The following is a 25,570-nucleotide window of genomic DNA, read 5'->3' as shown; positions in this document are numbered from 1 at the left end:
CCTTGCCCTGGCCTGCACCCTCTCGTAATCCAGGACCCCTCAGGGAATGTCAGAGAGCCTATTTCAGCCTGATCCCACAGGCGAGGCTGGGGGACCCCACTGGTGCATGAATTCATGCACCGGGCCTCAAGTTTCATTCATATATATATATATAATTTCAGAGAGGAAGGGTGGGGGGGTCAATTGGGGGAAAAGGAGACATATGTAAAGCTTTAGATAATAAATTTTTTAAGAAGTTCACATCTTTTAAAAATAAGAGAGAGAGGAAGGGACAGGGAGAGAGAGATAGAAACATCAATGATGAGAGAGAATCATCAATTGGCTGCCTCCTGCAGGCCCCACTCTGGGGATCAAGCCCTCACCTGCACATGTGCCCTGACTGGGAATTGAACCGTGACCTCCTGGCTTATAGGCCCATGCTCAACCACTGAGCCATACCAGTCGGACCTGTGGACGTACATTTTAAATTATCTTGGGTATATGGGTGGAATTGTGTCATAAAGATAAGTTAATTTTATTTTTTTTGAGGACTTGCCAAGCTCTTCTCTAAAGCAGCCACATCATTTTATATTTTCACCTGCAACGCACAACGGTTTTAATTTCTCAACTTTTTCGTGGCATCTCATGGTTTTGATTTGCATTCTTTAATGACTAATAATAGTAAGCATTTTTTCTCATTTTGTGTTTGTTCACTGGTATATCTTGTCTTGATAATTGTCTATTCATTTATTACATATGTATTTATATTAGGTAATTTATCTTTTTTGGCTTGTTTTAAGTATTCTTTGTTTAGGTAAATTTAATACAATTTCCCCCTATGTTGTAGATTGTCTTTTTACTTTCTTGATAGTGTCCTTTGATACACAACTTTTAAATTTTAACAAAATTTTATTCTGGGATGGGTTGAGTGAGCTTTTTGTTAATATCTAAGAATGCATTGCCCAATCTAATGTTAGGATAATTTATACCTATGATTTCTGGTGCATATTATAAGTATAATCAAGTCAGGAAATCTATCAAAACGGCTCCTTAGTTTCACAGCATGAAATAATCCTTCCTAGTATCAGCACTAACATTTACAATAAAGATGGGAAAGTTTTGATCCACTCTTCAGTAATAAACAAATATCACAGTTATAAATATTGGAGAACATTTTTACAAATATAATGAATTTGGAAGGTGTTTAGGAAGGATGAATCTTCACTAAGCATGAGAATTTCCTACTATGGAAAGATGCCTTAAAATATACTGAATTGGGCCCTGGCTGGTTTTGCTTGTGGTTAGAGCGTGGGCCAGTGGACTAAAGGGTGGAGGGTTCAGTTCTGGTCAAGAGCACCTACCTTGGTTTTGGAATCAATCCTGGGCCCAGTCGGGTGCCTACAGGAGGCAAACCATTGATTTCTTTCTCTTACATTGATGTTTTTGTCTTTTTGTCTTTCACCTTTTCTTCCACTCCCTCTAAAAATCAATGGAGAAAATATCCTTGGTTGATGATTAACCGGAAAAAAAAAGAAAAATAAATAATGAATTGGACCCTGGCTGGTGTGACTCTGTTGGTTGGGTGTCATCCTTACACTGAAGGTTTGCTGGTTTGAATCCCAACCAGGGCACATGCCTGGGTTGCTGGCTAGAACCCAGTAGGGGGTGTGCAAGAGGTAGCCAATCCATGCTTCCTTCTCACATCGATGTTTCTCTCCCCATCTCCCTTTCCTGCTCAGAAAAATCAATAAAAATATTTTTTAAAATAATGAATTGGGAAATGTATTTTTCCAAGGGTTAAACATTACTGAAGTTCAGTAAGTATCTAAAAGAAAGCCTAAAAATAGTGTGGCAAAATTCTTATACAAATTTCAATACTTGGGGATCATCATGACTAAGTTTGGAATAAAATCTTACAACTTTAATGAGTCATGATGTTCAAACCTTACAAAATATTAGGTAAGTCAAATGTAATACATGTTGAAAGAGTATAACAAACGCATAACCTTGGGAAACATCACATAATGTATATGGGCAGTGACACCTTTAAATTTATTATATGTGAAAGGAATTTTTATCCAAAATGCCTTTATCTCATCAAAAATTCTTATTGGCAAGACATGTTGCACATGTAGGGATTTGAGAGAAACATGCATTTCATGATGGCTATTATTTCATATATATATATTCCCTTAAAGTTTATTGAAAGTTTAAGAGACCTTTGGAAGTTTGATAAGATTGCTTAATTTTCTGTAGGGTTCATCTAAAAGAGGATAGACGTCTCTACCAAATGCCCTTAGAAATATTGCAGACATATGCTACAGATGAAAACAAATTCAAGTGTCTACTAGAAAGGTATATATACTTCACTGGGTTTATTATCCACATTAACAGAACCTCATGAATAGAAAACAAACACGAAAAGCTAAAGTATAAAAAATAGATAAAAATACTCTTTCTAGTTGCTCTTGGATAAATATAAATTTGAGATTGCATTATATATAGAAATCAATGTCAAATGAATTACAATAACACAGAAGTCTATCTCAACATAGGAATTTGAGTTTATCATTCACCTCGTGTTGACTATGTAAAGAATAATATAATTTATATCTATTTTGTAAAATTTATTGTATTTTTTAAAAAAACATTCACATAGATGGTGACTTAAATTACCACATGCTTCCTCCCTCCAGGTCTCGTCCTTATAAAATTCTGTAAAACTGAGCACAGGACAGCACAGGGTGAGTGGGGACCAGTAATGGAAATGGTGTCCTGATAAATGTTGGTATGTGCTGGCATGTCTTTGAAAGGTAGAATTTTGAATTTCACACAGGTAGAATTTTTAATTTTACATTCAAGTTCGTATCTCCTGCACAGACTCCTTGCTTCACGAAACTGCTTATTCGGATGGTTCCTCCATCCAATGATCGTTCCCCCACAACTCGCTATGGAAGTCCAGGTTCCCAGAACCCAGAGCGGGAGTTCAGCCGCATCTCTGCCAAGGCGCGCAGGTGTGTCCACTAACAGTTTTGAGTAAATCCGTTGTCAACCTGTTAAAAAAAAAAAAAAGAGAGAGAGAGAGACATTTTAGCTTCCAACATAAGTGGCCCACGGGACTCTAAGTAAATTTTACATTAAACTGTTTGAAACATCCACTTAAAGTGGGCAGGGAACAGCCCTGCTTCACAGGCCAAAAAGACTTTGAACACATGGAGGCGGGGCCCAGCCATAACCCCCGCGGCGCGGAGCCTGCCGTCATCCCGGGGCCCGGCTCCACCCGCCCGCCATGCAGGCGGCTCTGGGCCCCGTTCCACCACGTCCCTTCCGAGGCCCTGCCACACCCTTCGCCCGCCCGGCCACACGCTCAAGCCCGCTGAACCGGAGACCGAGGCCACGCCAGTTGGTTGACCCCCGCCTCGGGCGCAGCCACGCGCTCCCCTCCCCTGGGCGCGCCGTCCCCGGGAACACGGCCCCGCCCCCGGCACGGCCCCCGCCCACCTCTCCGGGTCTCCGCCCGCCGCCCGCCGCCCGCCGCCCGCCGCCCGCCGCCCGCCGCCCGCCGCCCGCCGCCCGCCGCCCGCCGCCCGCCGCCCGCCGCCCGTAGGGGTCCGGCCACGCCCCCTCCCGTCATCGGCGCGCACGCGCAGTTGCTTGTAAACCCGGAAGCGACTAAGGCGGAGGGAAGGTAACTGGGATTGTTGGTCTTTCTCATTTAAACCCAGCATCTCCGCCCACGGTCCTGTACAGGTGAGTCCGGGGGTCGCGGCGGACCTTGAAGCCCCCACACCCGCGTCTCCAAGGCGGTGAGTCTCGCGTCCCCGTGAGAGGTTGGAGCCCTGAGGGCTCTGCCTTTGCGCTGAGGTTTCCGCGTTAGTTTCTGGTTAAATTCTTTCTGCATCCGCCCTGCCTCTGCACTTTCCTTCTTGGGGCCACTGCACAGCGCCTGCCTCGGATGGCTTTCTTGCTTAAAACCTCCCAGTGGAGAGCCTTCCCACCCCAGGCCATTTAAAGTCCTGGGAGATGGACTCAAACCCTCTGCGCCCTCCTTCAGCCTCGGACTCTCTAGGCCAGTTAAGGCCCGGATTCCTCCCTGGCCTGGGATTCTGCAGCCCCCTCCTTTCCGGACACCGCCCCCGCCCCCCAACTCTCCATTTAGTATCTAAAAGGCCAGATGCCAAGGAAGGGCACACGTTTCCGTGAGACGGGATTTGGGCTAGAACAGCACTGGGTGTCGCAGTGTTACCCGTCGGGGTCTGGGCCACGGGTGGTGTGTGGGTTCTTGGCTTCGGGTAGGAAGACTTCACCGCAGGAGCCCGGTGGCTTTGCGAGTGTGTTTATTAAAGCTGGGACAGTGCGATGAAAGGAGGGCTTGGGGTGAGGGAGGCCACAGGGGAGGACCTCAGCCGGCTGCGTTGGCTCTGAGAGATGGAGGTCAGGGACAGAATCGGGCGGGAAGGCGGCCCCGGACCCGGGTTCAGGGGGTGAACCTCAGACGAGCTGCTGCTGCCCCGCTTCCCTGCCTGCAAGTCTCCTGTGGCCCCTCGGCTTTTAGGAGGTGCAGCCTGTGGAGGAGGAAGTCAGGGAAGGGTAAGGTGTGGGTGTGGGTGTGGGAGGGGCGTTCCCCCGCTTTCCTGGATCCCTTGCCTTGAGGCTCTGTTTAAAATCCGTCCTTGGCCGGCTGGACCTAGGGGAGGTCTCAGGGGAGGGTCTTTACCGAACAGCCATTAGCTTTTCCGACGTGTCCTTTCATAACGCCGATTCATCAAAATGTGGGTAAAAGGGACCAGGGTTCTTTTCTGGTTAGTTTTGTTTTCATGAATGTCATTGAAGGTGGACTGGGACCAAGGAGTGAGGGCCCTGGGACAGTCCGGCATGTGCAAGTCATTTGCCCCTAAATGTCCTGGGTTAGGGAAGATAAAGCCTGGTGACCCTATTCGCTGGCTGTGAGTTCCTTCCTCAAAGTGTTGGCCTTGTCTGATGATTTTGTCTCAGTTTCCCTTTTTCCACTTGTCAAGGAATTTCCCTGCCCTATTACTAGGAAGCAGTGCCTTCCCAGGGGAGGGCAGGAAGAGGCCCAATTCAGGGAGAAGAGGATTATGAGAAAGAGATAATGAGAAAGAAATCGAGTAGTGAGAGGGCAGAACGGTCAGTGAGGGGTCTGTAGAGAGATGGCGAAGTTGAGGATGCAGGAGGGCCTTGTAAAAGCAGTGGGAAGTGTGATAGAGGAACTCGGGAAAGTAGCAAATGGAGAAAGAAATTAGAGACCCAAGGAGGAATGGGAGAAGTCCAAACACTTGAAGGGGCGCAGAAAGGGAGAGGAGTCCTCGTTAGCAGAAGTGGGGGCCACACAGGGGAAGTCACTTCAGATTGTTACAGGGAAACCCCTGGTTGGGCGCGGGCTGCCAGTATGGAAGGCAGGGTTGAATCCTGTTAGGCGTTTATTGAGAAGGCCAGCCAACCAAGAAGACGGCGCTTACTAGTACAAGCATTCAAATCCTGTCTTCCAGCACGGTGCAGGGGATAGGATTACAAAGGGGAAGGGGCGAGGGGGAGGCTGGGAAGGGATGCAGCTACGGGTAGCCCTGGAGGTCCGCAGACATCAGCTATCGTCATCAGAGGGTGAGATGATGTTGATGAGACGATGCTTCGACTCCTGGTGGGTCATTCTGGCCCTGCTTATTGGTTCTGCCTGCTGGATTCACAGCTGAGTCACCTCCTTAATCACTTGCAAAGGAGTTTAAGAAAAACTTAACCCCCTATTCACATAATTATATGTGTTCTCTAAGATTTAAAATAATATGATTACTTTTCAGGTTAACTCAGGTGCTCTATCAGATTATAAGTCTCCCTATCCAGATGGAGTCAGGAGAAAACGAGTTGGGTGAGACCAGTGAAGGAATGGAAAGGGAGGAAGGGATGACACAGCAGAGGCAGAAACAGCACTGAGAGCTTAGCCAGGTAGGGGTACTGAAGTTTGTTTTTTTAAAATATGTTTTTATTGATTTCAGAGAGGAAGGGAGAGGGAGAGAGAAATAGAAACATCAATGATTGAGAATCACTGATCAGCTGCCTCCTGCACACCCCCTACTGGGGATTGAGCCCGAAACCTGGGCATGTGCCCTTGACAGGAATCGAGCCCGGGAAGCTTCAGGCCTACAGGCCGACGCTCTATTCACTGAGCCAAACCAGCCAGGGCTTGAAGCTTTAATCAGTACCTTGGAATAGTATCCTTTTAAAAGATAGGATCCTTAAAGAGATAATCAGTTTAAAATAATAGTGGGCCCTCCTCAAATATGTCCTCATGAAAAGCAGAAATCTGGCCCTGGCTGGCATGGCTCAGTTGCTTGAACATTGTTTCAGCTTTGGCCTGTGCACTGAAAGGTTGCCAGTTTGATTCCTGGTCAGGGAACACATGCAAGTTTCATGTTTGTTGGCTGGAGGCTATGCATGGATGTTTTTCTCACACATCCGATGTTTCTCTCCCTCTCATTCTCTCTCTAAAAGATCATTAAAACATATTTTTGGAAAAAAAATCTGGACATAGAGATATGCATAGAGGGAAAAGGTACTAGTTTTTTCTTCCCCAGAACACTGGTGATATAAACTGGCTCATTCATTTTTTTTCTAAAGGAAAAAAATCATTCATTTTTTTCCTTTTCTAAAAACGGTGAATAAGGCACCTTTGGCAGAATCCCCTCAAAGAACCAGGGAATTCTTTTCCACCCTTAGTCACTCTGGGTCTTATGACCCTCCATGCCAACCTGCTACCCTACTCCTAATCCAGCCCTTTCACACTAGGACTCTTTAGGAGTGGGACAAGTGTATCCTTCCTTAACAGATGACCAATCCACAGAAGGAAGGAGAATCTCTCTTTTCAGTAGGTTGATGAATTAACATTGCGTTGTAGAGCCAAGAGAGAGTTGTACTGAGTTAGGAAGCAGAACAGGGTCTTCCTGTGAGTGCCTGCCATGGAGGGGTGGATCTTCAGGGCTAGTTTGTTCCTGCCTTGAATGTTTTGTAAACACCAAACCTTCCCTGCTACCATGCAGGAGCCCTTGGTCACAGATCCCATGTCTCTGGAAAGCTCCCAGGACTCATTTGGTCCCCGGTTTTCAGTCATCTTGCTAGGCCTCCTGTCTGGATTTGCCTGGGAGTGTTAATGAGAAATAATGACTTGGACCTATTTACCTGCTTACCCGCAGTTAAAAGCATAAACGTCCCCATGAATATTCAGGGCTGCTCTGAGGATTTATTATAGTGAAATCTGTTGTATTTTAGGAATTTCTTTTCTATTTCTTTCATAACAATTGTGTTTGTTAGATTGCATCAGATTTGGGGGCTTTTTCTCTTATTAATTTAATCCTATTTCCTTCCTTTAAGTTTAATCATATGACTATTAAGTTTATAGATTTTTAAACTTATGTGTCATAGTAAGTACTTTTAATGTGTTAACCCTGTATAAATCCAGGTTTAGAATTCCCACAAGATAGTCAAACCCACAGGAACAAACTTTTGAGGAAAGATTAGTGTTGCCAGAGGCTAGGGAGACTGGAAATGGGAGTTGCTATTTAGGGTTACACATTTTGATTTTTCGAAGATGAATAAGTTCCAGAGATCCTTGGTACAACATTATGCCTGTCATGAACACTATTATATTGTGCACTTAAAATTTTATAGAAAGGGTAGAGCCCGTTTGAAGTGTTCTTACCATATGAAAATAGTAACAAGAACAACAGTATGTATTTGGGGGTCATTTGGAGAAAGTGAAAATGAGTGGGTTGTGAATACTGTTATATCTTGACAGATTTCTAGGTTATGCTCCTTTGGTTCATTTTCAAACAAAGCTGTAATGTAAACGCCTTTCTTCTCCTTGTCCTTTGGAGATTGAGGCTCCACTCACCTGTGGGCAGTGGGTCAGGCAGAAGATTTTCCTGTTGTTCCACTTGGTCCATTGTAGGGGACAGGGCGAATTCCTGGGGACTCAGGTTAGTTTGTGAAGGTTCTGAGGCAGGCACCTCACACAACCCTGTTGCCTCCATGTGGTTTCCCCCTCCCTGTTGCACCTGCAGAAATATCCCAGAACCTGGTCATGCCCATTCCAGAACAACTCCAGCACTAGGAATCCACCCTGGGGTCCTGCCCTTCTAGAAGTTCCTAGCCCAACTTCTTACACAGGTCTCGGGCGTGTTGTGTCTAGTATCTCCCTAGCCCACTGCTACTGGAAACAGATCTTGGGGAGCAATGTTACCTCTGGCAGGAACTAGTTAAAGATGCCATTTCATGGGCCTCACTGCTGATTACAGCATCTTAGCTTTTTAGAAGGGGCCTTGGTTCCCAAGGGTTCTGCCTATACATTAAAACTGTAGAAGAAGTGCTTAGCTAAATGGTCTCCTCCCATTAGATCATTTGATGATAAGAAATAACATTACTGTGCCCTCCCCCACAGAGTTGGACAACTGGTCTGGGAGGAACATCATTGTTTTAGTGTGCTCCAGGTGATTCAAAAGTGAGGCCAGTGTTTAGCAGAAGGGCTCTTTGCCCCAAGACTTTTGTGAGAGTTCAGAACCAGGTTTGGTCCAGGGTGCTCTGTTGGATATGGAGGGGGCAGGAGAACAGCCCATATTCTCATTGCTGGGTTGAAATTTGTGCATGTCTGTGGCAGGGGATATCATGGGTAAACAGGAGAGAAAAAACTCACAGTTTAAGCTTCATGTAGGATCTCATTGTTTCTGAATCTCTCCTGTGACAAAGGACGACGGAGTGTGACATTTTTCAACATTTTAAGGTCCTTCTGCCCATGACTGTGGAAGCAAGACATATTCTCAAGAGACAGGTGTGATTCCTCAACATACGTTCCCCCGTGAAAACAACCCGGAGCAGGAGGAGGAAGAGGACAACATGGCTGCTCCTCAGGTAAATGCCCTGTCTTGGGTCAGTTCTGTGTTTGCATTTCTTTCTAAAGTTGGTGGATTTAGAAACTGCAAATCTTTACTCTCTATTTCTGATGATCTTGCAAAGCAAGTTAGTTTTCAACTACTTAACTTTTTTTTCTTCTTATAATTGTCCAAGTTCCCTCTTTGAAATGTTACTGGCATTTGGTGTTTTGGGGTTTCTGAATACAGAAATCAAGAGTATCAAGCATGCCCTAGCTGGTTTGGCTCAGTGGATAGAGCGTCGGCCTGCGGACTGAAAGGTCCCAGGTTCGATTCCGGTCAAGGGCATGTACCTTGGTTGCGGGCACATCCCTAGTGGGAGGTGTGCAGAAAGCAGCTGATTGATGTTTCTCTCCCATCAATGTTTCTAACTCTCTATACCTCTCCTTTCCTCTCTGTAAAATATCAATAAAATATATTTTTTAAAAAAAGTATCAAGCAGAGAGATTTCTGGGCAAATTTTATTAAACTTATGTTTGAGGATAAGGGAGAAAACACAGAAGAAAGGAATGTTCTCTAAACCAATTCAGGGACTTGTGCTGCTTGGTTTTTTTATTTTTTATTGATTTCAGAGAAGAAGGGAGAGGAAGAGAGAGATAGAAACATCAGTGATGAGAGAGAATCATTTATCTGCTGCCTCCTGCACACCCCCTACTGGGGAATGAGCCCACAACCTGGGCTTGTGCTCTTGACTGGAATTGAACCCGGGACCTTCAGTTCCCAGACCAACGCTCTATCTACTGAGCCAAACCGCATAGGGTTGCTTGTTGGCTTTAATAAGCTTGGGACAAAGTGGGCTTTTTCAAGATGGCCTGCTTGTGGAATTTTCCATTTCAGGGTGGGTTGACTTCCTTTACCAACTGGGTTTCCAGGTTGTTAGCGCCTGCATTATGGGGGAACTATGGCAGTGTAGTTCACTAGAGCCACCCCAGGAAGTTCATGGAGCAGTCAAACCCGGATCAACTGCTCATGGGCATCAGTAGTTTCAACATCTGCAGGGAAGCAGGTATTTGGAAAGGAGATAAAGTCAGCTACCTCTGCATTTTTGAGTAGGGAGCTGAGGTGTGATGACTTCCCTATATGTCTCAGGGATACTTTTTTCTTATGTCCCACAACCTTCTCTTTATTGTTTCCATCCAGGTTCCCTATAGGGAATGAAGAACTCTCACCATAAATTAATGACCATTGTTGGGGAGGAAGATACTTTCTTCTACCATAAATGTTCTTTTAGCTGGTCTTATCAGTTACATGTGACATGTATGGGAGCTCCACACACATGACAGAGTCAGAGACCCCACATGCAAGAGAGGTTCCGAGACTGCAAGGGAAATTTGGTATATGAGACATTCTGAGCCTGGAATCAGTTAATGCACCTTGGGACATCAGAAGATCTTTGACCGGAGATCACATGTTCAGAAGTATTAGTTTGCCGACCGTCTAGATAGGTAAAAAGTCATTTTTGGTTTTAACCTCTATAATGGGTCAGGCTCCTAATTAAAATTCTTCTGGCTATTTAAAGGGAGAGCAGAAGTTTCTCTTGAGTCCACAGGGTCTTGGTGCCTTTAGTTCAACATAATCCTTAAACATTGAAGCACATCTTAAGGTGCCTTGTTTTGAACCCCTGCACGGTCAACTTATGAAAACATTTTCTTTGTGACAGACCAACATGGGAAGGCATTGCTATCCAAGGTTTCTATTGAGATAGGTTGTGTAGAAGGGAAATGTAGGTTTTAAATTTATGTGGCTGCAATATGTGATCTTGAGGACTGGATTGAGAAAATGCATATTTAATCAGGATTGCCTTAGTAGCCCCAGAAAGTTCTGAAAAGGAAAAATCGTTAGAAGAAACTTGCTCACTACATTAATAAGAAAGCCTTACTTTTTTTTTTTTTTTTAAGAATTCATTTTTCCCCTTTATTGTTGAAAGTATTACAGATGTCTCCTTTGTTTGTTTGTTTGTTTGTTTTACCCATTGACCCCCTCCACCCTGAACCCGCCCCTCCCAGGCCTTCACCACTATTTTCTGTGTCCATATATGCATATAAGTTCCCCAGTTAATCACTCCTCACCCACCTCCCTGGCCCTACCTTCCTTCTGAAATTTGTTAGTCTGTTCCATGCTTCTATGTCTTTGGATCTTTTTTGTTTATCAGTTTATTTTGTTCATTAGATTCCATATATGAGTGAGATCATGTGATACTATCTTTCTCTGACTGGCTTATTTTGCTCATAATACTCTCCAGGTCCATCCATTTGCTGTAAATGGTAAGAGTTCTTTCTTTTTATAGTGACCTTTGTGGTCTCTTGTGATGGCCTTCATTTTAAAGTCTGTTTTTTTGTATGTGAGTATTGCTACTCCAGCTTTTTTTTTTCTTTTCCATTTGCATGGAAAATTTTTTTCCATTCCTTCACTCTCATCCTGTGTATGTATTTTGTTCTGAGGTGGGTCTCTTGTAGACAGCATATAGTTGGGTCATGTTTTTGTATCCATTCAGCTACCCTATGCCTTTTTGTAGTAGCACTCAATCCATTTACATTTAGAGTTCTTATTGATAGATACTTATTTATTGCCATTTTAATTCTGCATGCCTAGGTTTCTCCATTTCTTTTCATTACAGCAGTCCCTTTAGCATTTCTTGTAATGCCGATTTGGTGGTGATGTACTCTGTTAGCTTTTTTTTTGTCCGGGAAGCTCTTTATTTGACCATCTATTTTGAATGATCGCCTTGCTGGATATAGTAATCTTAGTCTCAGAGCCCTGCTTTCTATTACCTTGAATACTTCATGCCATTTCCTTCTGGCCTGTAGAGTTTCTAATGAGAAATCAAGTGTCAGCCTTATGGGAGCTCCTTTGTAGGTAACAGTTCGCTTTTCTCTTGCTGCCTTTAAGAGTCTCTCTTTGTCTTTAATTTTTGGCATTTTAATTATGATGTGTCTGGGTGTGGACCTGTTTGGGTTCTTCTTGCTTGGGATTTTCTGTGCCTCCTGAACTTGTGTGACTTTTTCCATTACCAGGCTAGGGAAGTTTTCTGCCATTATTTCTTCAAACACATTCTCTATCCTTTTCTCCTTTTCTGCCCTTCCTGGCACACCTGCTATTCTAATATTGTTGTGTTTCTTGTTGTCCCACAGCTCCCTTAAGCTGTCCTCCTGTTTTTTAATTGTTTTTTCTTTTCAGTTCTCTGATTGAGTAAATTTTTTTTATACCCTGTCTTCTAATTCACTGATTTGATCTTCAGCTTCCCCTAATCTGCTCTGTATTCCATTGTGTTTACTTGTGCTATATCATTCTTTATTTCTGTTTTCATAGTTACCATATCTTTTCTCATACTGTTAAGCATCTTTACCATCATTACTCTTACCTTTGTTTCAGATAAATTTATTACCTCTGCTTCATTTATCTCTTCTGCTGGAGAATTCTTTTGTTCTTTCATTTGGGGGTTGTTTCTTTGTCTCCTCATTTTGGCTGCCTGTTTGGATTTGTGACTATGTATTAGGTAGATCCTCTATGTCTCTCAGTCTCTCGTGCAGGATAGTATCAAACACTGTTTCTGACTAATTAGGTCAGGCAAAGACTCAAAGCCTCCAGAGAATGCCTCTGCCTGTAGAATGATAGGATTCCTCTTGTCTTGTCCTCAGGTGTGGTGAGAGATTTTTTTCAGCAGGGTGGGGCAGTTGCTTCTGCCTGGAGGTTCTTTGTTATTTTTAATCTCTTAAGTGACCTCAGGACAAAGTGTTTTCCAATAGGGTGGGTCAACTGTCTTCCCCCCAGGTAAGGCCAATTCTGTGTGGGAAAAATGTCCTTCGCTGAATGAGGGAATAACTCCACACAGGAAACCAGAGGTTTCCTGTCTGCATTCTGAGCTCTAACCTCCAAGTCCCCAACCCTGGCTTCTGCTCACACAGCTCCAGTCCACTCTGCCCTCCCTCTGCCTGCACAGGGAATTTGAGTGTTGGCCCTTTAAGAGGGTGCCTGATTTTCCAGCCATCTCTCCCTGGCAGACAGCAACCCTCCTGCTTTTCACAGCCAGATGTTATTTGGGTAGGTACCCTTCTCAGTTTTGGTGCTCTCTTCTGGGGGGCCCAGCTTGGGGGTTAGTTCCCAGAGTCCTCAGTGGCAACCCCCCCCATAGCTGAGATATCTCTCCGGGACTTTGGCTGCTTTCAGTGGGTGCCTGGTCAGCCCCTTCACACCTCAGCCCCTCCTACCTATCTATGCGGTCTCCACTTTCCATCCTTGGGGATCAGGTTTCTCTCCAGCTAGTCTTCTGTTAACTATTCAGGGTTTTTTTGTGTTTCAGTTGTAATTCCAGTTTGTTCCTGGGAGCATGTCCATGCAGCATCCACTCACTCTGCTGCCATTTTTAACCTCAATATTCTCCATTTTAGTTGTATTTCCAGTCTTGCCCTGGGACGAGATGCACCACAGGTTTGCCTAATTGGCTGCCATTTTCTTGAAAGCCTTACTCTTTAAATGCACTGTTAGATTTACAGAATGTGGGAGGTACATGTGGACACTAAAGTTATTGATAATCTGTTCTCCTATGTGCTTCAGTCACCTGATGTCGCTTCCTTTGAACTTTATTTTCATTCAGTGCAGGTGTTCTCTGCCAGGTTCCTGAACTATAGATTTAATATTTTTTCTTTATCTTTAATAAGGGTCTTGGACAAATTATTTTTAATATATTTTTATTGATTTTGGAGAGGAAGGGAGAGGGAGGGAGAGATAGAAACATCAATGATGAGAGAGAATCACCAATTGACTGCCTCCTGCACATCCCACACTGGGGATCAAGCCCACAACTCAAGCATATGACTTGACCTGGAAATGAACTGTGACTTCCTGATGTATAGATCAGCACTCAACCTCTGAGCCATACCAGCCGGGCTGGAAAAATTTTTGAGAGTTACACATAAGCAATCACATTTCATCTGGAACCTTTTTCTCTTTTCAGTTTCTCTTTATTTGTAGGTTGCTTTGAGAAATAAAGGCTTTTTTGTTGTTATTGTTCACTGGCAATACTACCTTTGCAAATAGAGGCTTTTATCAGTGAGGCCTCAAACCTGTAAATGTTTATTGTATTCAACAAACATCACAAACACACTCTTCTTTAATGCTACATTGTATTTTTATAAAAGTTTATAAGGATCAAATGGATGTTCAAGAGTATTAAATTTATAAAATACAAATCAGCACAAGAGATAAAAATTATCCAAGAAATAAAACTTGCCCTGGCCAGTGTACACCAGTGGGTTGGAGTGTCCTGCCATGCACAGGTATGATCCAGGTTTGATTCCCAACCCATGTAAGGGTGTGTGCCAGAAGTAAACAATCAATGTTTCTCTCTCTCTCTCTCTCTCTCTCTCTCTCTCTTTCCTTCTCTCCCTCTCTCCCTCCCTTCCACTCTCTCTAAAGTCAATGGAAAATTATCCTCAGGTGAAGATTAAAACAAAAATAGTAATTAAAGAATATGAAAGAATAGCTCTACCTTATTTTACATCATTGTGTGTTTACCTCTCTTTTTTGTTTATAAAATGCAAAGACTCATCCATGAAGAGATTTGTGAGATTACCACAATTGGAATTAATCTTGATTTTATTTCAGGCTAATTTTCTTGACATGAAAATGTATCATTTGTGTCACATTTAATATGTATATCATTTCCATTATTATGTCTTGTCTTTTTGCAGAAAATGTTAACATTATTTGAGCTCTTTCTTACCTTCTTGTTTCTGTTCTCTAGTTACAACACTGAACGTTATGATGGTTGCATTTGTATATTGTTTTCATCCAAGCTCCACCATTTGCTGGATGGTTTACAAAATATTCTGTTACAAAAAGAAGAATATTTTCATTGTTCTCTGATTTGTCATGAGATTTATTAATATATATATATATATATATATATATGTTAGAATAATATCTAGTACATAGTTATCATTAAAGAAGGATTGTGATTGCTAGGCTTACTAATGTATGAGCTCTGTAAATTCAGTAAAATACTTCACTCAAAGTCCTGCATACGAATTTCTTTCCTGTGTTTTCTTTCTCTGTGCTGTCTAAAGGTGTGGCACAGGCAGCAGCCTCATTGGTGTCCATAGTTTTAAGTGAGTTGGAAACTCCGGACCCACCCTAGCACTCCTGAATCAGGGTCTGAACTTTGTGGATCTCCAGTTCCTTGTTTTGCACTTTGATGTTTTAGAAGTACTTTGGTGTGCTCACTCAGAATGAGTTCTCTACCTAAGAACTATATACACTTGATCCTCTATGATTCAAATATAGCACTCAAAAATGGATATGCCTGTGTTGATGCCTTTATGTTTAAAATTTCTCTTCCAGAAAAGTAAAGCCTCTACAGTGGTTTTGTAAATGATATGTCATCCTCCTTTCTCAAAATACACTGGAGAAGGTCAAAATGATCTTACTGGATAATTCAGGGTACTCTTGGGTCAAAACCAGTTCTGTTCACTCTGTGTTCTTATTCGGTCACATTGTGACCTCTGTCCATGTTTACTTGAGTAATGTTTTAATTTTGTTTTGCTTTGTATCTTTCAATTTCAGGGTCAGTTGACCTTCAGTGATGTGGCCATAGAATTCTCTCGGGAGGAGTGGGTGTGCCTGGACCCAGCTCAGCGGAAACTGTACGTGGATGTGATGTTGCAGAACTACAGAAACCTGGTATTCCTGGGTGAGGACCACTTCCTTCCAGAATTTCTCCTCCACCTGCAGGGTTTTGTTTTCTTCATTAGTACAGTGTCAGTGGTGAGCTTCTGCTTTGTATGAGAGTTTCAGATCTGTGTTCCCAAGGAAAGCAATTGGGGTTTTGCTGGTGCAGAACAGAAAGGCTTCCTGATGTATATGGAAGTGGAATTCAGGATCTGGAAACTTTAAATGTTGCCTCTGGTATAATAAAGGTGCTGTCAGAAAATAAAATTTTGGGAAATAATTTTCTAAAATATTTTGATATTCTACAATGTCCTATCTTCTTACTTGAACCCAGGGCTGGATTGAATATTGGAAAATCTCCATTAAAATCTCACGTTCCTTTTTTTTTTTTTAATAAACAGGTCTTGTTGTGTCTAAGCCAGACCTGGTCACCTTTTTGGAGCACATGATGGAGCCCTGGGAGTTGAAGAGAAAAGAAACAGTATCCAGACAGCCAGGTAGGTGGGAATGAAGGTAGCAGACAACCCAGGTGAAAGGTCAAAAGTCACAGAGGAAGGCAAGCTTTAAAATATGTTTTGGGAAGATTGGCTTCAATGGGAAATGATTTTGGAAAGCGTCAGGTTTACTTCTGTTTCTGTCTTCAAGGGACAGAGCCTCTTCAACATTTACTCGCTGGCATCATGTAAGGGTTCTCCTTGTGCTCCTTTGATCTGCCATCACATTTGCAGTGAGAGCCAAAGACCTGCCCTAGTAGTGTGAGGGTGGCATGACCTGGCTACTCTTGCATTTCTTGCGGACGCTGGGAAACTGCACATTGGTGAGGAATGTTATGTTAAACCAATTCTCTTTTCTGCTTCATGTAAGTAGTTTGGAAAGAAGTGGTTGAGATGCTGGAATTTGGTTCCCACATCCCAGGAGCGCTGGGGATAGGTGGCCAAGTTGTCCTATTATTCCTTCTGCTTGACCAAGTCTGTTGCTGATGTTTCTATTGTATATTTAAGTTCAGGTACTGAGTACTTCAACTTCCAATATTTGTTTGGTTCTTTCTTACACTTTCTGCCTTTGTATTTTTTTTTCATGCATAGTTTTAATGGTAATTTAGTTTTTTGTCATGCATAGTTTTGATGGTAATTTAGTTTTCTGTGTTTTTTCCTCTATGTTCAGATTGATCCTCTTTAAGATGGTTGTTTTGAATTCTTTGTCAGGTAATTAACAGATTGTCGTTAAGTTAGGACCAACGCATGGAGACTTACTTTGTGCCTCTGGTTGGACTGTTTTTCTGTTTTTTCATAAGCCCTGTGATTTTTTGTTACTATGTAAGCCCATTAGAAGCAGGCGTCATCCCTTTCTTTATGAGCTTCCTTTGTACAAGAGAACACAAATAACCATCAGCTATGGTAGGTTTTTAATGGCCTGCCAAACGTATTCTAGAAAGTGTGATTGGTGTGTGTGTGTGTGTGTGTGTGTGTGTTTGTGTGTGTGTTTCTATCATTTTTAAATATTTTATTTACACTTGACATCAATATTACATGTGTCTTAGGTGTACACCCCAGTAATTAAACATGATATAGTTTTGGGGCTGGGGCCACTTAGCAAGAGGTACAAGACACACTGAGGCCAGATGCTGATTCTTTGAGACATTGTAGTAAAGACTGAAGCATAAGCTTATTCAGGCTGTTTCCATGGAAAACCATTTGAAACAGATTGGGCGGGCCTGCAAGTTCATGGGGCAGGGTCTGAGGAAATCTTCAGGGTGGGTGAAAAGTCTGAGCCAGGTTGATACTCAGCTATGGAGCCTTTTTTCCCCGCTCTGTGCGTGAAGGGTTTTAGAAAAGGAAGAATAACTTCTCCCAAGACTTATGTCTGGGAAAAAGCTCCTTCTCCAGGCCTCATCCTTGGGCCAGATATTGTTGTTCTTCCCTGTGTGTCCCGGTGCCTTTCAAGCTGCTGCCCAGTTCTGGAGCTCAGAGGGCATGAGTCTGAGTAAGTCAGAGCATGAGCCCATTAAAGGGAACTGCCGCAGTGGTCGGCAAACTGTGGCTCGCGAGCCACATGTGGCTCTTTGGTCCCTTGAGTGTGGCTCTTCCACAAAATACCGACTTTGCGCATGGGCCACGGAATTTCAATCGCACTGTACGTGTGCGCCTGCATGTGGTATTTTGTGGTGCACGTGGTATTTTGTGGAAGAGCCACACTCAAGGGACCAAAGAGCCGCATGTGGCTTGTGAGCCGCAGTTTGCCGACCACGGGCCTAAGACTCCATCAGCTCTCCGTCTCACTCAGCCACAAGCCTCCCTAGTTTTTACAGCCATAGTAATGGGGACATCTCTTCTTGGCATTGGAACCCTGGGCTGGTGGGCCTTCTGTGGGGCTGGGACCCTTCACTCTTCAGGTGTGACCTCTGCAGCTGAAATATTTCTTGTGATTTTCATCCATTATGTGGTCCCAGCCCGTTCTGTGACTTTGCACCTGATACCAGTCTGTCTGAGGCTTCTTCTTTATGTCTTTAGTTGTAGAACTTCATTCAGCTAGATTTCTGGACATTCTGAACAATGGTTTTCCTGTAGTTTAGTTGTTTTATTTAGTGTGGCTGTGAGAGGATGCCAGTGCCGCAATTACCTACACCACCATCTTGACCAGAAGCCTGCGTGGGTGTGTTTCATGTAACTTCCCAGTTCAAAACATATTTTGCTTTTATTTAGAGCACATGATATTCCCAATCCTGATGTCTGTCTTCAGCACAACAGTCTCTTTGGTGCTTGAATAATTACTCTCTTTCTTAGCAGCCACCACAATGTGTTCATGGTAAATTGCCATTTCCTTAGCAATCTGTGTCATTTAAAACAGAAGCAAGTTCCACAGGTAGTTGCAAAAAATCCAGACCATTCTGAATTGGACATACAGTGCACGAAGAAACTGAGGATGGGGAGGTATCCCAGTCATTGTGTAGTGTGCCAGAAAGGGTGACCAGGTATTGGGAGCAAATACAAGCAACTTGTCTTCCCTCTTTGACATGACCCATTTCTGTTTTTCCCCTCTGGGGTGTGCTGTGGTCTTTGACCTCTTAAGTACTCTGAAAGGTAATTGGGTCAGTCATTGTTATTAAGTTTCCATCTTCATGGAGAAAAAATGTAGGTGATTCCTCTTCTGCCACCTCACTGAAGTCATTTGACAGGTATTAATTCTGTACATTACATTTGAAAAATACTTATCTGCATGTAGTGTGTTATAATTCATTTGTTATATTTCAGTTATGTCTTCTCAAGTCACCCAGGGCTTGTTACCAAAACCAGGCATCGAAAATTCATATTGGAATATGCTACAGGTAAGGTGTACAATGTGTGGCATTGAGAATTTACACTTAGTCAAAGTTTTGGAATGTCCGGGCAATATGAAGAGAAAAAAGATGTTATGATGCATATAACCAAACTGGAACAATTACCCATACAATATCCTTGCTGCCAAAAGAGGTTAAGGATATAAAAGATTTTGGAAATTTTTACTTGGAGTTACCTTGGAAGAACAATGTGATTCTGAATGCAAACACCAAAGGAAACCTTTTAAAAATACATATTTTCTGAAATGAAATTGAGAGCATCAGAGAAGTCACCTAGTCCATTGTGTAAATAAGTCTTCGGATGATTTAATGTAGGATTTAAGTTAAATGTTTGTAAAAATCAATCATTTAAAACACAAAGATGGAAATTGTGACTGAATTTGTAAATCCCTTAACCAAGTTTGAATTATTCCTTGACAGAAAAATATTCTTTCTTGTTCCAGATGCTATAATTTTCATAAATGTGTTTGGTTTTATATTCAAGCATTATGGCTTTATAGGTATCAGAATAGGTGATTGGACACAACTTTACATATGCAATGATATTAGAACTTGAACTAAAGGCTTTTCTATCTTCATTGATTACTAGAGTGCATATAATGAATAGAGAAGTCAGTGCAGTAAATCTAGGAATTTAAGAAAGGGTTAAATTCTAATAACCATTAGAGAACTTAGTTTTCATAGATAATGTATAAATTTCAGAAAGTCTTTGATAAAAGCTCAATTATTGTTATACCTCAGAAAATTCATGCTGTAGACAAGACAGATAAATGTAGTGAATGTGACACATCTTTCAAACCGTTATTAAATCTTACTGAACACGAAAATACTCATATTGGGGAGGAGCCTTTCAGGTGTAATCAGAGTATGAGTCTTTAGTCAATTATCCAATGTCTATATACATAAGAAAATCATTATTGTAGAGAAGCCTCACAAATGTAAAGAATGTGATAATGGCCCTGGCTGGTTTGGGTCAGTGGTTAGAGCTTCAGCCTGCAGACTGAAGAGTCCTGGGTTTGACTCTGGTCAAGGGCATATGCCTGGGTTGCAAGCCTGATCCCTAGTAAGGGGCTTGCAGGAGGCAGCCAATCAATGATTTTCTCTCATCATTGATATTTCTATCCCTCTCCCTCTCCCTTCCTCTCTGAAATCAATAAAAATATAGTAAAAAAAAAAAAAAAAGAATGTGATAATGTTTCTAAATTGCATTTCCATGTTATTCTACAACAGGCATTTGATACCGAAGAGAAGCCTTATAAATGTGGAGAATGTGGCAAAGCCTATAAATGGTATTCAAGCCTTACCAGTCATCAGAGACTACATTCTGGAGAGAAGCCTTATAAATGTAGGGAATGTGGCAAAGCCTTTAGCAAATCTTCGAGCCTTACCAGTCATCGGAGAATTCATTCTGGAGAGAAGCCTTATAAATGTAAAGAATGTGGCAAAACTTTTACCCAGAGCTCAAATCTTGCTCAACATCAGAAAATTCATTCTGGAGAGAAGCCTTATAAATGTGGAGAATGTGGCAAAGCCTTTATCTCAAGCTCACATCTGACTCGACATCAGATGATTCATTCTGGAGAGAAGCCTTATAAATGTAGAGAATGTGGCTTTGCCTTTAACCGGTGTTCAACCCTTACTCGACATCAGAGAATTCATTCTGGAGAGAAGCCTTATAAGTGTAGAGAATGTGGTAAAGCCTTTATCCGGAGCTCAAATCTTACTCAACACCAGAGAATTCATTCTGGAGAGAAGCCTTATAAATGTAGAGAATGTGGCAAAGCCTTTATCTGGCCCTCACAACTTATGCAACATCAGAGAATTCATACTGGAGAGAAGCCTTAAAATGTAGAGAATGTGACTAAGCCTTTAACAATTCTTCAAGTCTCATGGACCATTAGAAAATTCATACTTGGGAGAAGCCTTATAAATGTAGAGAATGTGGCAAAGCCTTTACCCACCGCTCAAATCTTACCAAACATGAGACTGCATACCTGAGAGAAGCTTTACAAATGTGAAGAGTGTGACAAAGCCTTTAACCTCTGCTCTTCAATATTGGGGAATTCATACTGGATAGGAGCAATACAAATATAAAGAATACGGAAAAACCTTTAACCATCGCCCAAACCTCACTAAATATCAAGTAATTCATACCAGAGAGAACCATTACAAGTATAGAGAATTTGGCAACACCTTTTCCCAGTGTTGGAACCATAGTCAGTATCACATAATTCATGCCGGACTGAAATGATACAAATTTAAAGAATGTGGCAAAACTTTTAACTATTTACCAAGCCTCAATGAACTTTAGTGAATTCATACTGAATAGAAACCATGCAAATATAAAGTCAATAACACTTTTCAAATATGCCTTTTAAATCAGAATACTTATTTTAGAGAATCCAGTAAGGAAAGTTATATGATTTTCTAGTATGAATGAAAATACCAAGGGCATGGATGTTTGAAACAATGTAATTTCCTACACTGTATCCTTTTTATTATGACAGTATTTGTGATTTTTTGCAACACAAATAGTAATGTGATTTAAATCTCAATTCATTTGATGCTTCTGTGAATGCTTGTAATGTGTATTTTGACCAGTGGGTTTGTAATGCTTTGTAATGCTAATTGTCTTCTGTGCATTCTATGAATTTCTTTCTCCCTAATCTGATGACTTTGGGTTTGACAATCTCTCATGGCAATTCCATTGTGTTTACATTCGTGTCTCATGTAAAACCTACCATATGTTTTCCTTGTTCCATAGAATATGTGTGGACTTTATATATTCTCATTCATAAAACGTTTTATTTATTTATTTTTAAAAATATTTTTTTATTGACTTCAGAGAAGAAGGGAGAGGGAGAGAATAGATAGAAACATCAATGATGAGAGAGAATCATTGATCAGCTGCCTCCTGCATGCCCACACTGGAGGATCAAGCCTGCAATTTGGACATGTGCCCTGACCAGGTATCAAACTATGACTCCTGGTTCATAGGTCAGCACTCATCCCCTGAGCCATACCAACTGGGCAATAAAGTGTTTTAATTTAAATATGTTAACAGTGATGTGTAATGAATAAGGTATTAATATGCCATCAAAGTTAATGTTTCCCACCTCATTCAAGCTTTCAGGTAACAACGCAATGGAATGACATCATTAGCAATCCTTTACCCAGAGACCTTAAACCTTAAATGTGTAAAGAGTTTACCCATAATTTATATATTTCCTTCCTTTTATCATACCTGCTGGGGACATTATGATGGTTACAAAAACATATCTAGGAGTATTTTTGAAAGTTTAAGGAAAAAGTGGATGATGTTTCAGCATTGGCATTTATTTTGTGTAGCTAAAGAGTTTTGTACTGAACTCCCATGAAACCCTAGTGCACACAGAGACCAGCTTACAGTGTTCCAAGTGAATGTAAGTTTTTTATATGGCATCTCCAGCAGTCCTTGTGAACAATAGTCTGTTTGTTTGTTTGTTTGTTTGTTTTGCACTGCAGGGTCTTCATTTTGTATGCCCCTTATATAAGATTTCTGAAGACCTAGCCAAACTTTGCTGATTTTGTTTAAGCTGTACAACCTGGACCTAGCTCGAGAACCCCAAGGCACTCCACTTAGTGATCCTAAATCAGACCTACACTCTGTGTACTGCCACTCTCTTCCTGCGTCTTGTCCTGCTTGTGTTCGCCCCTGCAGACATGCTGTGTACTTTCTCCAGCCTTGTCAATTCTATACTTTTTTTTTTTCCAGATTTACCGGTGGTCTTTGTGTGATTGCTAGGCACTGTCCAGTACCAGTGGGCTTTTCTTAACAAATGCCAATTTAACAAGATGCTTAAAAGTCTTATTAGAAGCCCTTTATTTGGAATTCTGCATCCTGATAACATTTTAATATATATATACCAGGTGTACCGGTTAATGCGGATTTTTTTCAATAGATGGAGTTACACATAGGTTGATATATATGCGATTTGATATGTATGCTATTTTGTTTTATTGACAACAAGCTTCAAAACTTCATGTCAAATTTGCTGAAGGTGTTAACATCATAGAGATTTTTTACGCTTAAAAATGTCGAATTTTTTCATTTGCGGGAAGTTTGAATTCATTATTTTGAAGAAAAGTGCTGCTGGAAGTTATCGTATACTTTGGGAAGCTTATGGTGAACATGCTCCATCTCAAGATAGTTGTGAACACTGGTTAATGCTTTAAAAGTGATGATTTCGATGTGAAAGACAAAGAACATCCAGGTCAACCGAAAAAGTTTGAAGACCAACAATTACAAGCATTATTGCAGGGGTCCTCAAACTTTTTAAACAGGGGACCAGTTCACTGTCCCTCAGACCGTTGGAGGGCCGGACGATAGTTTAAAAAAAAACTATGAACAAATTCCTATGCACACTGCACATATCTTATTTTGAAGTAAAAAAACAAAACGGGAACAAATATAATATTTGTATTTGCATGTGGCCCGCGGGCCATAGTTTGAGGACCCCTGGGTTAGAGCATTGTCCTGGTGTGCCAAGGTTAGGGCCAAGGTTAGGGGTTCCATCCCCGGTTAGGGCACATACAAAAATCAACCAATAATTGCTTAAATAAGTGAAACAACCAGTCAATGTTCTCTCTCTCTCTCTCTTAAATCAATAAATTATAAAAATGAAATCATTATTTAAAAAGAAGAAAACGCAATGAAATTGGCTCTCAGCAAAGTGGGAATAGAGGGAACAAATATACTAGCCACAGTGGTCTAGGATAAGGGGTAATGGGATAAATGATAGAAAGATCAAAAGCATGCTCCCAGCCGGTGTCCACCTATGAACAAGGAGGTCACAATTCAATTCCTGGTCAGGGCACATGCCTGATTTGTGGACTTCCCGGTGTGGAGTGTGCAGGAGGCAGCTGATTAATGATTCTCATCATTGCTGTTTCTCTCTTTCCCTCTCCATTCCTCTCTGAAATCAATAAAAATATAGTTTTTTTAAAAGCTCAAAAGCGTGTGGTGAGGCTGAGAAGAAAAAATGTGTGTGGACGAAGGGCTTTACAAACAGCACCCATATACTGGGGAATAGAAGTACCTGGGTAAAGACATGAGCTGTCTCCTCTTGCTCTGCACAAACAGAAAGTGAAGGTGCAGACAGTGTGGCAGATGGCATGGCTGAATGTTTGCTCAACTGTCAGAACTCAGAGCCAATCTGCAAATACTGGGAGAGCAACTTTCTTTTCCTCTTTTCTTTCTGTCTTGGCTCCAGTCACTCAGTGAAATCTCTGTGAAACACAAAATGACTACTAAGCTAATGGAAGAGAGACTACACTGACCACACAATGTAATGAAGACAGTCTACAAAATCACTGTGAAAAAGCACTAAACTAAATACAATCCACAACACATAGCAGCAACAAGCGTGAACAAAAGAGGAAACTCTGATTTCTAGATTTCCACATTATATTATTTAAAGTGTCAGTTCTCAACAAAAGCTAGAAGGAATGAAAAACACAGAAAAGTGTGGCTAAGTCACAGGAAAAGGAAATTGAGACTTTTTTAAAAAAGTATTTTTTTTATTGATATCAGAGAGGAAGAGAGAGATAGAAACATCAATGATGAGAGAGAATCAGTTATTAGCTGCCTCCTGCACACCCTACAATGGGGACCGAGCCCACAACTCAGGCATGTGCCCTTGACTGTAATCAAACCTGAGACCCTTCAGTCCAAAGGCTGATGTTTTGTCCACTGAGCCAAACCAGCTAGGGCAAGAGACTGTTTTGAGGATGCCTGGACATTTAACTTCAGCTGAAATGGAAAAAATGTTAGTAACATCTATATATTAGTATATATAAGGCTAAGTGACTGTCTGACTGTCCGGTACATATGACATGCACTGACCACCAGGGGGCAGATGCTCAACACAGGAACTGCTGATCTGTGGTGACTTGGCAGCTGTGCTTCTTGGGTGATGCACCTCAGAACCAGGGAGGAGGGAGCCTGATTCCTCGTGGGCCATGCGATTCCACCTTTGGCTGTGGGTTATGTTGTTGCTGGGGCACCATCTGCCCGAATCTGGTTTACTGCCGAGCTGCGGTGACTAGAGAGTGGTGAAGCCAGTGAACAAAACCATGCAATGAGGAAGAGGAAGGGAGAATGAGGGGTGGAGAGAACTTTCTGACCTTAGTGTCTTCAACAGCGCTCAGCTGGTAGAAGAGAGGGTGCCACAATAATTTAAAGTGTTGAATGTTACAAGAATTTGACATTTTATTTATTTACTAGAGGCCTGGTGAACAAAAATTTGTCCACTCGGGGGGAAGGGGGGGTGCCTCAGCCTGGCTTGTGCCCTCTTGCAGTCTGGGACCCCTCAGGAGATAAGGACCTGCTGGCTTAGGCCTGCTACCGGGTGGCAGAGGGCAGGCCCAATCCCTAGGTGCAGCCCCTGGTCAGGCTCAGAGCAGGGCCGATTGGGGAGTTGGGGCACCGCCCTGTGTCATGCACAGTGCAGGGCGGATCGGGAGGTTGCGATGCCACCCCTAGTCACGCTCAGGGTAGGGCCGATTGGGGGGTTGGGGCACCGCCCTCTGTCATACTCAAGGCAGGGTCGATAGGGAGGTTGCGGTGCCACCCCCTGTCACAGAGCAGGGCCCATCAGGGGGGTTGGGGAGC

At 42.3% G+C, this 25,570-nt stretch overlaps 1 pseudogene; it reads left to right on the top strand.

Annotated features, from left to right (window-relative positions):
- The first annotated feature begins 8,146 nt into the window (after positions 1–8,146).
- Positions 8,147–25,570, top strand: part of LOC139014377 (zinc finger protein 420-like) — a 47,213-nt pseudogene continuing 29,789 nt past the window's right edge.

This window comes from Myotis yumanensis, unplaced genomic scaffold (assembly GCF_028538775.1).
Source record: "Myotis yumanensis isolate MYYU_CA2020_CCGP unplaced genomic scaffold, mMyoYum1.0.hap1 SCAF_7, whole genome shotgun sequence".
NCBI lineage: Eukaryota > Metazoa > Chordata > Mammalia > Chiroptera > Vespertilionidae > Myotis > Myotis yumanensis.
The sequence above is the reverse complement of the archived record's forward strand: the minus strand, read 5'-3'. Positions and strand labels throughout refer to the sequence as shown.